This window comes from Pseudophryne corroboree, chromosome 7, assembly GCF_028390025.1.
Source record: "Pseudophryne corroboree isolate aPseCor3 chromosome 7, aPseCor3.hap2, whole genome shotgun sequence".
In the NCBI taxonomy this organism is placed as follows: domain Eukaryota; kingdom Metazoa; phylum Chordata; class Amphibia; order Anura; family Myobatrachidae; genus Pseudophryne; species Pseudophryne corroboree.
In genome coordinates this window covers 289,008,325-289,021,191 of record NC_086450.1, presented here as the reverse complement: position 1 = coordinate 289,021,191, position 12,867 = coordinate 289,008,325, and the positions used below count along the sequence as shown (strand labels likewise).

Sequence of the window (12,867 nt, the reverse complement as noted above, 5' to 3'; positions counted from 1 at the left end):
AATACTGGATCCATAGTGATGATTTGTCCTAATTGCGATCTCCACATAGGTTGCTATCAGTTACTACCATTTGTGTATATTCCGTTAGCTTTAGGAATTGTTCATATGAACATGAATGCCTCCCATAAAAACATAGATGGACAACAAAACAACATATAACATAAAATAATTTTTGTATAAAAATAAATAATAAAAGATTGTGAGTTTATGTCAGGAAATAAAATCTATTTAAAAAGTGTTTGCTGTGTACTTTTACAGTTTAATAGTTTTCCTGATATGGTATTATATACATATCTTCCAACCTGTTTTAACTTCTTGTAAGAAATGTGATAACTGCTATACCAAATATCTGATGTAGTGACAAGGTATATTTTTTATTATTTTTATTTCAAGAAAGATGTTAATTCTATATCTATATTTAGGCCTCTTGGGACCAAGGTACCTAATTCATAAATCATCTTCGTTTCTTCTCTAGATAAGAGGTCTTCGGTATTTCCTCCTCTCCACGGTTTCATAATCTGCTTTAATCCAACAAATTGTAGAAGACTGGGGTTTGAATTATGTTTTTCTCTAAAATGTACGGGTATGCTATGGTTATCTTTTTCATTCTTTATGTTACATAAATGTTCCTGTACCCGTATATGGAGTTTTCTTTTTGTTCTACCCACATATTGTAGGCCACATGGGCACCATAGCATGTAGATCACCCCTGTAGTATGACAACTTATTCTTCCTTTTATGGTGATCCTTTTTTTATTTGTAAAGGACTCGACCTCTTTGATTATTTTTGTAGAGTTGTATCTTGTTTTCTTACAATGTGTTCACAGCGCATGTGCAGTTTGCCAATTATCACTCACTGCGTGCAATCTCACATTTGCAATTGGTAATGAATCAAGCCCTAAGTCGTCAGCTCTATCCTGTTCGGCTGGAGCCGTTACTACCCAGTCGAATGCTGAATTTCTGACCTGCTCAACACTTGTCAGTATCCTGTTCGACTGGAGCTGTTACTACCCAGCTGAATACTAAAATCCTGACCTGCTCAACTCCTGTCAGAGTTCTGTTTGGCTGGAGCTGTTACTATTTAGCCGAATCCTGTGTTCCTAGCCTGCTTAACACCTGCCAGTGTCCTGTTCGGCTGGAACCATTACCACTCAGCTGAATCCTGTATTCTTGGCCGGCTCAACTCCTGTCAGAGTCCTGTTCAGCTTGAGTCGCAACTATCTATCTGAATCCTGTATTCCTGGCCTGCTCAACACCTGCCAGTGTCCTGTTTGGCTAGAGCCGTTACCACTCAGTTAGATCCTGTACTCCTGGCAAGCTGAACACCTGCCAGTGTCCTGTACAGTTGGAGCCATTACCACCAGCTGAATCCTGTACTTCTGGCTTGCTCTACATCTGACAGTATCCTGTGGTCACTAGACTAATCACATAAGCAGTCACTTTCCCAAGCATAAATCCAGATGGTCACCTAAGTACCGGTGAGCGTACTAGCTCTATGGGCATAGCGGGTGACTGCTAATGGTTGAAGACCTCACCAGTTGTGTTTCTAAGGGCCTTATGTGAATCAGGTCTGGGGTACTGTAACACTACTGGACACTTCAGGTGCAGGGCAGGAATTCCATATAATTAAGCCCCACCCCAACCATGACAAAGTGAAGAAATTTTTGGGTCTGCTGAGAGGGGGCAGGGCTGAAATTATGTAAATTACATCTTTAAGCCCTGTTCCCCTCATACAGCGCCACGATCCTGATTGCTTTACTACAATCCTGCCTGCTTCATTAGTAGTAGTGTGTGGGACTACCCAAAAAAATGGGATTCTCCCGCAACTTTCAGTAGGGTAGGCACACATGATTACAGTGCTGAGGAGAGGGGTTATGGGAACCATTTTTATCAGACTTTTCTTGATCTATAAAAGTGTCTGTATCAATGTTGCTGGGTGATATGAAATTATCTGAAAGACAATGTCAAAAGAACTGTATGATCATTTACATATTTTCTGTTTAACTTTTTCTAATTTTTATTGTGTCGCACTAGACACCAAAACCAGAAGTCATTACGACAGATAAGTCTGGCTGTCAGCTAAACAAAAAAAATGTGTGCTTATTTGTAAATAAGTAATGACCATTATTGGAGGATTTACAGACATATTCCCTGATGTCAGAGAAAAAAGTGAAAAAAACAGAAAGGAACAAAACGAATTAGTGCTACCTAGTGTTTATCATGCTTTATACACTGCAATAATAACTAGCTTCTTATAAAACACCGTAGCTTGCACATTACATTCGTTTGTTAAATAGCACTTTTTTCTAAAATATGCATTTTGTAATTGTATATGACTGTGGACCTAATTCAGAGGTGCACACAATGTCATTGTTGGACGCAGTGGAGCAATTTTTTCGCCACTGCACATACACCAAAGCCACACTGTGCATGCACGGCGAATGATTAACGATTGTTAAGGAGTGATAAGTGAGTAACAAGTAGCCTGCGTTGGGGGAGATAACAGGGGGCAGGTAGTAAAGCGCAGGTGTGTCGGAACCATTTTCTGCCCATTTCCTAGTCAGCCATTGTAAATTAATTTGCAGTTGGAGTGGTGGTTCAACCGATGTGCGTCTGATGTTCCCAATATTTCAGCTTTTGTGAGACACTGGCAGCGGGCGTCTCAGTGCACAAGACAGACGCTAAGTCATTAGCATATTTTTGTGAGTCCACTGCAAGTCAAATCTTATCTGTGCATGCAACTACTGTACATGCATCTCTGGCTCAGGTCCATGATGACGTCTTCAGTTTAGTATGAAAAAAGTATCATCCTTTATTTTTCACTTTTCAGAGAACAGCACAAATAATTTCATTAAGACTAAGTCTCATATGTTATTTGTTACATGGCATTCCAACACATCCAACCCTCCCATCCCCCCATCCCCAACCCAACTCACATTCAGGATTCTTCAAATTCTGCTGGCTTCTGGAAGGGGTAGAACGTTGGCTGTCCAGTTACCCAACTTTATTATATTGTCACACAACTATTTAAACTATTTCAATGGTTGCAAGAAGCTAGGCATGAATCCCTTAAATTAATCAAGTTAATACTTGGCGATTTGGAACCTCTTTATTTATATGTGGAATACAGGGACTGGCTTATTATTCCATGCATTTATTACATGGGAACTGCATATTGTATCAGGCTCTACTAATCTGAGCCTTCATTAGAAATTTGTTTTACAAATACAGCTATGACTACTATTCAGTTCATATTGTTCACTACTTAAATTGATCCCAGATGAGCACATTTGGTTACAATTTAGGATAGTTTATATAGACCAGCTGTTTTCTGACTGCCCTTAAATCATTCTAGAAGTTCAAATAAGACTTCAATGTCCTCAACTATTTTTAATTTAGAGTAGACCACATCTAGCCCCACTTTTTTTTTTTAATGTGCACTTCCCGAAACAATAGTTAATACTGTCTGTAAGTTATTTTGGGAGGTGCATACTGGACCTACCACAGATAAAGATTGTGAAGAAATATTAGAAAATCCTTGAATGCTACATAAAGAAGGATTGAATATAGAAAGTTTCTTACTACACATTTTGCACTCATAATATTCTACCAATTGCAGAAAAGCCAAACTAAGACTGGGCACAATATGTGCCTCAAATTGTACCCACATGCAAAAACAAGATTATTGTGAGCTGTAAAAGGTGCAGAGGATGAATATGACATGTCCGGCATATCGAGCAGCCGATCAGTGAGTGTATGTTCGTACCTGAATTGACAACTTTGTCACGCGATCCGCTGCCAAGTCACTGTGGTCTGTACCCAGCATTATTATTATCTTTTATTTATATGGTCACCCACAAGAGTGACCCTAATTAACTTCGCTGTTAACCGCAGACCACAAAATGGGCTAAAATGGAGGACCGCGATCCTCCATTCTAGCCGCTGTTCTGAGCCTGATTAACAGGCAAGGAGCACACAGCCAATCAGGAGAGTACCATGACGTGGCGCTCCCTGATTGGCTGGCGGGATCTCCAGTGACAGTAGTCACGGGGGGTCCCGGCATTCGGGAAAAGGGGTTTCATGTGTAAACATGGAACCCCTTTAGTTCGAGGGTTCGGGTTTATTCATTTTGTTTTTTTTTTAACCCCCTGGATGCTACATGGACTGAAGAGGACAGAACTACACCGGATAAAAGGTGAGTATTTTGGGCATCTTTTAACAGGTCCACCGTGGATTCTACGTGACAAGGGGATTGAGGGGCTACATGGGACAATAGGTAAGTATGTGAGTGTGTAAGTGTGCATGTATGTAAAGTGTGCATGTAAAGCTTTACTTTCACGGTGTGTGTGTTGTGATTTTTGGGTGTATTTTTTTGTAGTAGAACTACAGGTACCAGCGGGCCTGTTATTTCCCCGCATGCTGGTACTTGTGGTTCTCCAAGTACCAGCTTGCAGGTGAGGCTTGCTGGGACTTGTAGTTCTACCACAAAAACCAATATTCTATTTTTTACACAAAGGCTATCAGCCTCCCATCCACCGCCCACGGATGGAGGGGACAGCCTCTGACTTCACCCCTGGCCCTTGGGTGGCTGGAGGGGGGACCCCTTGATTTAAGGGGTCCCCACTCCTCCAGGGTACCCTGGCCAGGAGTGACTAGTTGGGGGGATAATGCCACGGCCGCAGGGCCCAATATAAAAGTGTCCCCCGGCTGTGGCATTATCTCTCTGGCTAGTGGAGCCCGGTGCTGGTTTGAAAAATATGGGGGACCCCTACATCTTTTGTCCCTCATATTTTTGGAACCAGGACTGGACCCAGAGCCCAGTGGTGGTTGTTTAAATATGAGGGGACCCTACGCATATTTTCCCCTGTATTTTTACAACCAGGGCCAGCTCAAAGGAGGAGGGGACCCCACGCAATTTTCTTTTTACTTTTTTAACTCTTTAAACACCTCATCATGTACACAATGGAGCACAATGGATCTCACTGATCCGGCCGGGCTTCAATGTGTTATGTCCGGCAGTGTTTTACTAATCACTCCTGTAAAACACTGCCCGACAATACGAATCACATCGACATCAGAAAATTCGAAAATAGAAAACTCGGCAGCTTAGTAAATTTGCGTAGATGAATTCAAAAAGTTGCAATAAAATACATCCGATAAAAATCGAGATTAAACTCCCATCAAATCGGCACGAACACGAATTTTAGTAAATATATCCCATGGACAATAGAAGTATGTGAAACCAGTTTTCAACTACAGCAGTTCTGCAGTCCTTGCAGCTCTGGCCAGCCCATCATATGTACCCACATGTGTTACAATTTACAGAATGTATGAAACTACTACAAGATGTGTAAAAAAACATGTATAAAAGACAGGAAACTCTGATGGAATAATAGCTTAACAATTCTAGGATATAAACAAACAAGATTCAGTGGAATAGAAGAAAACTGTTGCAGTAGTGTTGCAGTAATATAGTATCCGAAGAAGTTGCAGTTGCAACATTTAAATACAAACAAACATGATTTATTATATTTTTGCGCGGGGGGGGGGGGGGGCGGGTTGTTTTCTTTGTTGTTTAAATATCTGCTAGTTTACTGCGAATAAAATCACATGCAACAAATATTCATCATGGGAATAACATTTAAGCTTATTCCACCCATTTGTTCTCAGAAAAGCAATAAAGATAAAATAACTTGGGGTAATACACAAAGACATCAGACGAAAGGGCGCAGTCAGGGAAACGTATGCAGCTGTCACGCCTTGTGCACAAATGCTAGTCTAATAGTACTGCGTAACCCAAACATGACGCAATAAAAGGTGGTTCATTTTTATTAGATAACGTTGCAGCATTTTATTTACATTCTTATTCACTTGGTTGCTACTAAGGATATTTTAAGTAACAACTACAGGCCATTATATAAAGTGCTTTAACTTCTAGATGTTGAAAAGTTATAGCAAGCAGGTTTTATAAGCTACAGTGCATACTTGTTTTGCTACATTTGCAGTATGGTCATTCGTAGCATTCTGGGACAGATCTAGATGTGGATGGAGGAGCTATCGCTGCTGCTTACATGGAAACAGCAGTGATAGTTCTGATAATGTTAATGCAGCAGGAGGCGTCACGCCATCTGCATGCATTACTGATCTGAGCTGCCTCCTAGAAAGTAGTATCAGATCATCTGCAATACCCAGGGCTGTCTTTTCGTATGGGCTCAATTGGCAGCTGTCCAAGGGCCCCGGGAGTATAAAGGGGGTACACACAGGACATTTCTCCCAGAAATGTGTGCTGAGTAAGCAAGCACGGACCGATCAGCACACAGTGCAATGTGTGCTGAGCGAGGGGGGGATGCTCATTTCACCCATCCGGAGATATCCGACTTCAAAGCAGTGATCTCTATCCGAGCCTGTTAATTGCTCTTCCCAGCCAGATATCCCAGGTTCTGTCTGATTTAGAGTTTTTCTGAGGGTATAAAAAAAAAAAACTGGGACTCTCCCCTTTTAGTGCACTCTGGCAGCTTGTCTCTACTATGCCCAGAACCAGAGATTTCAGCCTTCCAGCAGCCTGTCCCTGTTCCAGCTTCACATGCCTGGTATGCAGTTTTATATTTTCATTGGTGGATTGCTCTGGCTCCTGAACTCTGATTCCCCAAGTCCCCAGAGGTTCCGGTATGAATGGTCGACAATGCTAAGGTCGACACTCATTAGGTCGACCACTATTGGTTGACATTGACATGGTCGACATGGACAAATGATCTTCACATGAAAATGGTCGAAACATGGATGGTCGACACATGAAAAGGTCGACATGAGTTGTTGTTTTTTGTGTAGTTTTCTGCATAAAGTGACGGGAAACCCCAATTAGTGCACTGCATCCCTTGCTTTGGGCAAGGTGCCTTGCTCCGCTACCGCTGCGCTCGGCACAGGTTATCATTACCAATCGTAGTCCACGTGGATCGTAAAGTATGAAAAAGTTCCAAAAAAGAATTTTTTAAAAAACCTCATGTCGACCTTTTCATGTGTCGACCTTTCATGTGTTGTCCCTTTTCATGTGTTGACCATTTGTCCGTGTTGACCATGTCAATGTCGACCAATAGTGGTCAACCTAATGAGTGTCGACCTTAATATTGTCAACCATCTGAATGGATACCACCCCCAGTACCTGCTGAAAGGTGGGACTCTCTAGTTGTTTATCTCATTAAAAGCTAAGAAAGTGATTTCCTGGAACTTGAGATCTCTGCAGTCAAGCAAGCTAGCCTCGCACCAGAAAAAGGAGATTTATGGTAGACTTACCATTGATAAATCTCTTTCTGTGAGGTACACTGGGTTCCACAGGGAATACATTGGGGGTGTAGAGATGGATCTTGATCCAGGCACCAACAGGTTAAAGCTTTAGCTGTCCCAAGATGCATTGAGGCCTCCTCTATAACCCCCCCTCCAGGCACTGTGAGCACAGTTTCATTAACCAGTCCAATGCAGGAGCAGGCAAAAGAGAAGGCAGATGTTAGTCACATAGAACCAAATTCTCACAACTGGAGAAGGGACCAGCGACTAATGCCATACAAACCCATAGAAGCTAGGTGCATCAGGGCGGGCGCCCTGTGGAACCAATGTACCTCGCAGAAAGAGATTTAACAATGGTAAGTCTACCATAAATCTCCTTTTCTGCAGCGGGGTACACTGTGTTCCACAGGGAATACATTGGGCATGTCCCAAAGAATTTCCTCAAGGGAGGGGATGCGCCAAAGTGGAAATGAGAACCCGGCGTCCAAAGGAAGCATCCTGGGAGGCGGAAGTAACAAAGGCATAGAACCTAATTAATGTATTCACTGAGGACCACGTAGTCGCCTTGCACAAATGTTCTACGGACGCGCCACGGCTGGCCACCCAAGAGGGTCCAACAGACCGAGTAGAATGGGCTTTAATAGCAGCAAGAGCTGGAGGTCCAGCCTGTGCATAAGCTTGTGCAATCACAATTCTAATCCATCTGGCCAAGGTTTGCTTAGTCGCAGGCCAGGTACGTTTGTGAAAACCAAATAGTACAAAAAGGGACACTGACCTCCTGATAGAGGCAGTCCTCTCCACGTATATACGGAGAGCCCAAACCACATCCAAAAACCACTCTTTGTAGGACAAACCAGAAGAAATGAAGGCCGGAACCACAATCTCTTGGTGAAGGTGAAAAGATAACACCACCTTAGGCAAATAACCAGGGCGAGTTCTAAGAACTGCCCTGTCATGATGAAATATCAGAAAGGGTGGACGACAGGACAAAGTGCCTGGGTCCGACACCCTCCTAGCAGAGGCAATAGCCAGTAGGAACAGGACCTTGACCGTGAGCCATTTAAGGTCCACTGACTCAAGAGGTTTAAATGGAGTCTCTTGCAGGGCATTCAGAACAACAGACAGATCCCATGGAGCCACAGGAGGGACATAGGGGGGCTGAATCTGTAAAACACCCTGAGTGAAAGTATGAATGTCAGGAATAGACGCAATTTTTCTCTGAAACCATACCAACAAGGAAGGGATATGAACCTTGAGGGAGGCCAGATGAACACCTAAGTCCAGGCACTGTTGCAGAAAAGCCAGAAGTCTGGAAGTACTGAATTTGTAAGCTAATTCTTAGCAACACACCAGCTGAAGTAAGAATTCCAGACCCTACAAATACATTCTGATGCCAGTTTGCGGGCCTTCAGCATAGTTTGGATGACTGCCTCGGAGAATCCTTTGGCCCTCAGGAGTAAAGCTTCAATAGCCACGCCGTCAAAGCCAGTCTGACCAGTTCCAGATAGACACAAGGGCCCTGAACGAGGAGGTATGGGCATTGAAGAGGAAGTAGAAGAGGACACATACAGTATTTGGATACTCTCAAAAACTTGTTCAAGGATTTGAGGTTGAGTATAGGCCGGAAGGACCCATTTGGCTTCGGAACTAGAAACATGGTCGAATAGTATCCCCTGCCTGTCTGAGACAGAGGCACCGGCACCACCACTCCTGTATCCAGGAGGGATTGTACAACTAAGTGTAGAGCTTGCGCTTTTAATGGATTCGCAGGGATAACTGTTGTGCAAAACTGGCGAGGGGGACGTCTCTTGAAAGAGATTGCGTACCCGTGAGAGACAACTTCCCACACCCAGGCATCCGAAGTGGTCTCTAACCATGCCTGGGCGAACTGCAGAAGTTGCCCCCCCACCCTGGGGTCCCCCAGGGGGAGGCCCGCCCCGTCATGCAGCAGGCTTGTCTTGTTTGGAAGCAGGCTGACGGGCGGCTCAGAATTGTTTAGATTTAGGTTTAGTGGTTTTGGCAGCATGAGCCTGTCGTGGATACGCCTGACCCTTTGCTTTTCCTTGATGTCAAAAGGAATGAAAGGAGGTAATCTTAGCTTTCGGAACAGAAGGATTAGTATTTGATAGTCATACAGTCTTGGCAGTAGCCAAGTCAGTTACAATCTTGTTCAGATCCTCCCCAAATAGGATATCTTCCTTAAAAGGGAGCACCTCCAAAGTCTTTTTGGAGTCCAGGTCCACCTTTCAGGACCTCAACCACATAATACGACGAGCCAGGATGGACGTAGTAGACGCCTTGGCCGCCATTACACCTGCATCAGAGGCCGCCTCCTGAATATAGTGGGGGGCTGTGGTAATATAAGACTGATATTGTCTGGCAGTGTCAGAAAAGTCCTGAGGTAGCTCATCCTCAATTGCCTAAAGCCATGCTTCAATACTTTTCGCAGCCAGGAGACTGCAATAGTGGGTCTATGTACAGCGCAAGTAAGGGAGTAAATAGACTTCAGGCAACCCTCCACACGCTTATCTGTCAGTTCCTTCAGTGAGGTGACAGTGGTGACAGGCAGAGTAGATGACACCACAAGACGGGCGACATGAGAGTTCAGCAGCAGTGGAGTTTCCCACTTGTTACTCAACTCTGCAGGGATAGGATAATGAGCTAGTATCTTTTTAGATAGGGAAAATATATTTCCTGGTGACGACCAGGATTCCTGACATATGTCAATTAAGTGGTCAGAATGTGGTAAGACTACCTTAGCAACCATCTGACGTGTGAACTTATCAGGTTTCTTAGATGCAGCAGTAGGCTCAATCTCATCATCCATTTGAAGAATTAGCTTAATAGCCTCCACTAGGTCAGGAACATCAACCTGGGTTGTAGATTCCTCATCAGAAGCAACTGTATCAGTGTCTGATGGATCAGTATATTCCCCATCCTCATCTGAAGAATTATCTGAAATATAAGTGGATTGTGAGGAAGAAATGGCCCTTTTAGATGACCCTTTGGCCCCAGAGGGGTGTTGGGTAGATATTTGTCTAACCAAGGATTGTTTTAATTGTTGTAATTGGGTAGACATAGCATCCGCCCAGGGCAGATTAACTACAGGAACAATATGTGGCTGCAATGGCACAGGAGGTCCCACAGGGGGAGCAAGATGTGTCACAAGTGTACTCAGCGTACTTGAGAATGCTGCCCATGGTGGGTCCTGATTGGCCACAGGTACTGCAGGTAGACTGGGTGTATGGCACTGAGCGCCTGCACCAGCAGCTAAAACTTCCCCCTCAGGTAAATCCATGGTGCCAGTACTGCAGGATGCAGAAGCATCCGCAGATTTCCCGTCCTGTGTGGCAGACATTCTAGGGAACGTACCCGTAGGGCGTAATGGTACAATATCGCCAGACAAACACAATATCTGCAAAAAAAAACTATGTTATGTGACAGTAAAAACGGACACAAAACAGTGTTTATTACATACTGTATAAACAATAATACTGCACTGGTCTAGTAATTTACATATAACTATGTATGAGTATAGATATAAAAATGCACAGTAGATACTGGATGTGTATCACAGAATACTTGTACTAAATACTCAGATAGCAGTACACTTGTTCTTAACTAACACTGTCTAAAATGACATGTAGAATACTTAAGTGCCTGTAAATGCACAGTGCTGATGAGGCAGGCGGCTTTACAGAGGATATACAAAGTTGAATTTGGAACCGCACTAGTGTTAATGATCTAAGCAAGATGTATGAATAGTATAAGAAAACCAATATAAATGCAGTTAGAAAAAATGTGATTATGAACTGCTAATGATTGGCGGTGCTCCCAGGAATTTTGTAGATTAGACTACAGTTGAAAAGGAGAGACAAGACAAAAAACCCTTGTTTGGGAGCACTCTTTTGTATTAAATTAAATAATGTAGGTAAAGTAAATGATAAATGAGATAAAACTTAACCTTTAATTGTTTCTCAAATAAAAGGAAGAAAAAAGGGCGAATAATAAGACAATTAAAGGACTCGTGTCTGGTGTTACAGCAAAAAGAAACTTGTTTGACCTTTTTAGCAAATGAGGTACAAGTTGCTAGGAGAAGGTGAAGATATTAGAAGTAATAAATTGGATGGATGTTAGTGTGTTCTAATAGGATGAATGTATCCAGGACAGTCACTAAGCATGCCTCAAAACAAAGGTATCCAAATGGAGAGTGATATGGTAGCAATGTTGAGTGAGCTGAATTTGATCTTGTATGAGAGATAGAGAGAAAAGGGGGCCCACTGCACCTGGTATTCTCAGGGGGTTTCCCATCCTGATACTGACCAGGCCATACCTGCTTAGCTTCCGAGATCGGACAGGATCGGGCGCATTCAGGGTAGTATGGCCGTGGGCCTGAGGTGAGAAAGAAATGAAAGAAGATAGGAAGATGATTCTATTGTCTGTACTGAGTACAAATCAACCATAGGTGGTCCGGGAGTGTTTTTCCAGAAACAGACATAGAGGTATAGTCAGTTTTGGAGAATTAAAATGGGGCCCACAGCACCTGGTATTCTCAGGAGGTTTTCCTTCCTAATACTGGCCAGGCCACACCTGCTTAGCTTCCGAGATTGGACAGGATCGGGCGTATTCAGGGTAGTATGGCCGTGGGCCAGTGTGAGGCCCACTGGCCCACGGCCATACTACCCTGAATACGCCCGATCCTGTCCAATCTCGGAAGCTAAGCAGGTGTGGCCTGGCCAGTATTAGGAAGGAAAACCTCCTGAGAATACCAGGTGCTGTGGGCCCCATTTTAATTCTCCAAAACTGACTATACCTCTATGTCTGTTTCTGGAAAAACACTCCCGGACCACCTATGGTTGATTTGTACTCAGTACAGACAATAGAATCATCTTCCTATCTTCTTTCATTTCTTTCTCACCTCAGGCCCACGGCCATACTACCCTGAATGCGCCCGATCCTGTCCGATCTCGGAAGCTAAGCAGGTATGGCCTGGTCAGTATCAGGATGGGAAACCCCCTGAGAATACCAGGTGCAGTGGGCCCCCTTTTCTCTCTATCTCTCATACAAGATCAAATTCAGCTCACTCAACATTGCTACCATATCACTCTCCATTTGGATACCTTTGTTTTGAGGCATGCTTAGTGACTGTCCTGGATACATTCATCCTATTAGAACACACTAACATCCATCCAATTTATTACTTCTAATATCTTCACCTTCTCCTAGCAACTTGTACCTCATTTGCTAAAAAGGTCAAACAAGTTTCTTTTTGCTGTAACACCAGACACGAGTCCTTTAATTGTCTTATTATTCGCCCTTTTTTCTTCCTTTTATTTGAGAAACAATTAAAGGTTAAGTTTTATCTCATTTATCATTTACTTTACCTACATTATTTAATTTAATACAAAAGAGTGCTCCCAAACAAGGGTTTTTTGTCTTGTCTCTCCTTTTCAACTGTAGGCTTTACAGAGGAGACAGTGCCCTGCAGTCCTGGAGATCAGCCCAGCTATGTAATGGCGCCAAAATCTCTGTCAGGGACTGAGGGAGAGTGAAATGCATCTCCAGGGCGGGAACACCAGCAGTAGA

General features: G+C 43.3%; 4 pseudogenes; 2 read left to right on the top strand and 2 right to left on the bottom strand.

The window, feature by feature from the left end:
- Positions 1-11,555: 11,555 nt before the first annotated feature.
- Positions 11,556-11,673, bottom strand: LOC134946486 (5S ribosomal RNA; annotated as a pseudogene).
- A 139-nt stretch (positions 11,674-11,812) lies between these two features.
- Positions 11,813-11,930, bottom strand: LOC134947295 (5S ribosomal RNA; annotated as a pseudogene).
- Positions 11,931-11,947: 17 nt separating this feature from the next.
- On the top strand, positions 11,948-12,065 carry LOC134947294 (5S ribosomal RNA; annotated as a pseudogene).
- Positions 12,066-12,204: 139 nt separating this feature from the next.
- LOC134946474 (5S ribosomal RNA) lies at positions 12,205-12,322 on the top strand (annotated as a pseudogene).
- Positions 12,323-12,867: the final 545 nt, after the last annotated feature.